This window comes from Myotis brandtii, unplaced genomic scaffold, assembly GCF_000412655.1.
Source record: "Myotis brandtii unplaced genomic scaffold, ASM41265v1 scaffold410, whole genome shotgun sequence".
In the NCBI taxonomy this organism is placed as follows: Eukaryota; Metazoa; Chordata; class Mammalia; order Chiroptera; family Vespertilionidae; genus Myotis; species Myotis brandtii.
Window position 1 is genome coordinate 1,920,440 of NW_005365764.1, and position 4,554 is coordinate 1,924,993.

A 4,554-nucleotide genomic window follows, 5' to 3' on the forward strand; every position below is an offset into this window, starting at 1 on the left:
TGGATGGAAGGAAGGAAGGAAGGAAGGAAGGATGGATGGATGGATGGATGGATGGATGGATGGATGGATGGATGGATGGAGGAAGGACAGGGTGGATGGATGGAAGGAAGGATGGATGGACGGATGAATGGATGGACGGGTGGATGGACAGAAGGATGGATGGATAACAAGGAATTTGTTCACATGATTGTGGAGGCTGAGACGTCATTTCTGCAGCTGGCAAGTTGGAGCCCCAGGACAGCCCATGGTGCAGTTACGTCTGTGCCTGGGGGCCTGACCACCAGGAGCGCTGATGCTGCGAGCTCCTGTTGGAAGCCAGCAAGGACCAGGAGCAGCCGATGCTTCAGTCTAAGTAGAAGGCTGGAAACACCGATGGCCCAGCCCCAGCAGTCAGCAGAGAGTTCCCTCTCACTCAGCCGCTCTCAGGGCTTTAACTAATTGGATGGGGCCACTCACACGAGGGAGGACAAGCTGCTTTACTCCGTCTGCACACCCAGAACCGTGTTCAGTCAAATGTCTGGGCACCCCTGGCCCAGTCAAGCCAACACATAAAACTAACCATCACACCCAGGCTCCCAGCGAAGGGAAGCTAGGCTTCTGAAACTGGTAGGCTTCCTTTGCACCGTGCCCTGAGCTGTCACCTATTGAACGCAGAATTGCCGAGACCTGAGTAATCTCCGGTCCTGTGAGGATGGTACGGCTTGCTAAAGGGTAGTGGGTTTCTGACATCTCAGCTCTCAGGGAACTCAAGCGCTGCTGGGAGTGGCGCAAAGAGCGTGGGCTTTGGGATGGGTAAGTCTGAGGTTCAAATGGTAGTTCCACCTCTATTAGCTGTGTGACCACAAGGGGGTCACTTTACCTCTCTTATTGTTTCTTCCTCTGTGAAATACTCATAATGCTCCCTTGCAGGGCTGATGTGAGTATGAGAGAGAGTGGACAGAGTACTCGCACACGGTGGGCGCACAGCTCATTATTATGTTACTAGAGGCCCGGTGCATGAATTCACGCACCAGTGGGGTCCCTCAGCCTGGCCTGCAGGATCGGGCTGAAACCGGCTCTCTGACATCCCTCGAGGGTTCCCGGATTGCGAGAGGCCACAGGCCAGGCCGAGGGACACCACCGGTGCACAGTTGGGGCCGGGGAGGGACCGCGGGAGGGCTTCAGGGCAAGTCCAGCCCAACTTGCTCAGTCCCGATTGGCTGGACCCCAGCAGCAAGCTAACCTACCAGTCAGAGCATCTGCACCCTGGTGGTCAGTGCACATCATAGTAAGCAGTTGAGTGGCCTTAGCATATCATTAGCATATTATGCTTTGATTGGTTGAACAGACGACCGGACACTTAGCATATTAGTCTTTTATTATATAGGATGATTCTCTTAACTCGCTCAGTCCTGATTGGCTGAACCCCAGCAGCAAGCTAACCTACCAGTCAGAGCATCTGCACCCTGGTGGTCAGTGCACATCATAGTAAGCAGTTGAGTGGCCTTAGCATATCATTAGCATATTATGCTTTGATTGGTTGAACAGACGACCGGACACTTAGCATATTAGTCTTTTATTATATAGGATGATTCTCTTAAAGGACACCAGAGTTTCTGCATGGAGCTAGCCCAGCTTTGGCTTCACCCCATCTGTGTGATTTTGCCCCAATTTGACCTCCATGTCCTCAACGCTTCTGCAGCCTCCTGGCCCGAGGGGGAGTGCTGGGCTTCTGAGAAGAACTTGGGATTCTGGGTGGTAGGCACTAAGCCAGGGAATCTGAGTGGTGCAGGCCCTGGGGAACTAGGGAACTAGGACTAAGATGCCTAAGAGGGACAGAACCCTCCTCTTCCCACTCCTGCCTTCTCCTACTCAGATGAGCCCTCACCAGAGGGCAGGGCAGACCCGTACCCAGGAGGCAGACAAGGACACACGTCAGCGTTCAGGGGTACATGGAGCTGCTCAACTCACAATATCTCATTTTGAACTTCCACTCGCTCAGTCTCTCAGCCCAAGGATCAAAGGCCCCAAGATGTTTTCCCAGGAGCAGAGCTGAACCAGGGAGGCAAAACACCCCGAGACAGGAAGAAAAAGCTGATGAGCTCCTAATTGCCATTAAATTATAGATACATATAGGTATTTTAAGTCGAATCTGCATGTCTAATGTGATTTTTTGGATTACATTTTCATCATCTGGCTGGGGTGGGGCATAAAGAGGGAGGGTTCCGTCACCCTTTGGCGGCAGGGAAGTTGTAAACAGGGCTGCAGGCAGGCTGTGGGTGGGGCCACATCCCCGGGGTCTGCTCTGGAAACAGCCAGGCCAGGAGGGAAGCTGGGGGTGTCTTTGAGGCAACACTGCCTCCCACCAAAGCCCCATTGTGTCTAGATGGGCAAGTCCATCTGGCTGGTGACTTGAAGAATGCCTTCTTCCTTAGACCTCCAACTAGCTCCCCTTGGGGTGGTGAACACACAGTACAATGTACAGATGATGTTATAAATTGTACACCCGAAACCTATGTAATTTTATTAACCGCTCACGCCAATAAATTCAATAAAAATATTTAAAAAGAAAATTAAAAAGATAGCTCCCCAATTATGGCTCTTTGGGTCCAGATGTCATCTTCTCCCGGGGTTGCCAAAAGCTCCTCCCAGAATCTGGTGATGGAGCAGATTGCACACTCCTTCGAGCCAAGAGTCCTGGCTCTGCCACTGAAATATGACCTTGGGCAAGTCCCTTCTCCTGGCAGGGCCTCGATTTCCCCATGTGTAAACGAAGGAGTGGACTGGATGTGCCCGGATGTCTCCTCTGGGTCCCGTGGGCCCTGACCTGCGCCCTGCTCATTTGACAGAGCCCTCTCTCCATCGGGGAGCAACAGGCTACACGCTCATCCACCCACTGGGCCTTTGCCAACTCTCTCCCCAGGTCCTCCTGCTTTCCAACCGGGATCTCCCCGGCCGCCACCTGAGCCAGCTGGGCTTGTTTCTCTCCTTGGGGGACAGAACCTCCTCCCACGCACATTATAGGAACTCCTCAAGGAGTTGAAGGCTCTTTGCAAAATCTCTTCCACACACAGGCACACACGTTCTATTTTTAAATAACATTTATTTCTGATTCTAAAAGTAAGACTGTACCTGCTTATTGCAGAAAAAGTGGAACAAGACAAGTATGAAAGAGAAAATAAAAATCACCCGCCATCCTCCAAGTGATAACCACTGTTAATGGGTTTTCTTAAATGCATATATTTGTGGATTTATTTCTTTCTGTTATAAGATTGGGATTATGCTGCAAAGGTGACTTTCGAGGCGACCACGCCTGGCCCTTGAAACTGGGTCAGGTCCTTCCTTCTGAGGGTCTGCTGCTGCCTCTTAGGCGACTTCCCCACTTGCTTTTCCCAAGAGGAGGGGACCTTGTTGTGTGGACGAGTGTCCACCTCGGTGCGTGGGCCCCTGGGAGGCCCAGAGTTTAATTTTGACCACTTCTGAGTGTGTGTGTGAGTGAGTGAGTGAGTGAGTGTGTGTGTGTGTGTGAGAGAGACAGAGAGAGACAGAGAGAGAGACAGACAGACAGACAGAGGCAGAGGGAGGGACAGACAGCAAGAGAGCACACAGGTCGGTCACTGAGCAGGAGCCTATGCCAGGGCCCACCCAACGGGAGAGCATAAGGCGTGATCACCGTCCCTTGCGATGAGTCCTACTTCGGGCTCTTTGTCTGAGCCAACAACAGGCACCGTGCAGCAGCTGGAGCTCCTTGCTGATCTAATCAATTCCTGTCATTTGAGAAAGGAAGACAAATTCGAGATTTGCAGCCCATCCCGTGGAGGGGGCTGGGGAGGTGGTTGTCGGCTGAGGCATCAGAGTCAGACCCCGCCCACCAGCGGGGCCCCCCTTGGGAGGGAGTCTTCCTCTCCATTCCTAAGTCATCTTTACCCGCCAGCACTGGGGGGCAGGGGAGTGTGTTCAGATCTGAGAAGGCTTCTTGGCAGAGGTGACACTTGAGTACGGCCTTTAAAGATGCTTTAGATTTTGGCCCCCAAATCACCCAAGGAGTGCTGCTGTGACAGACCCAGAATCCTGGCCTTTGACATCCTAATAGACGAACGCATTGTAAACCTATACCCTGAAAGGAGGCTGAGACTGGGGATGAGGGGGATGGACTTGGTCCCCAGAAAAAGTGCCAAAGTGGCCCCTGCCCCTCTCCACTCTCACCACCAGCTTCCTTTGAAGGCTGGGAATGGGACCCAGGCTCCACGGGCCCCTCCTTCCACCTCCACGTGCAGACTGGGTTTTGCTCTTTGGAGATAGAGTGAGTCGGAGCCACCTCCGGCTCACACTCAGGAGTTTCTGCTAATACAAATCAAGCCTCTGCGGTTAGTCTGTCTTCGTCAGGCTCGCTTTAGGGCACCGCAGAGGGGAAGTTTAATTATTTCATTGATAGGAACCGTGCAGAGTACAGGAGCAGTCCCGCCCCTTCCAGGCCTCTCTCCCTTGCAAGTCTTCTGCTTTCCCAGTTCCTCTCCCACCCACCGTCACGTCATTAACCAACCCCCCCCGCCCCCCCGCGCTGCTCACTCTGTT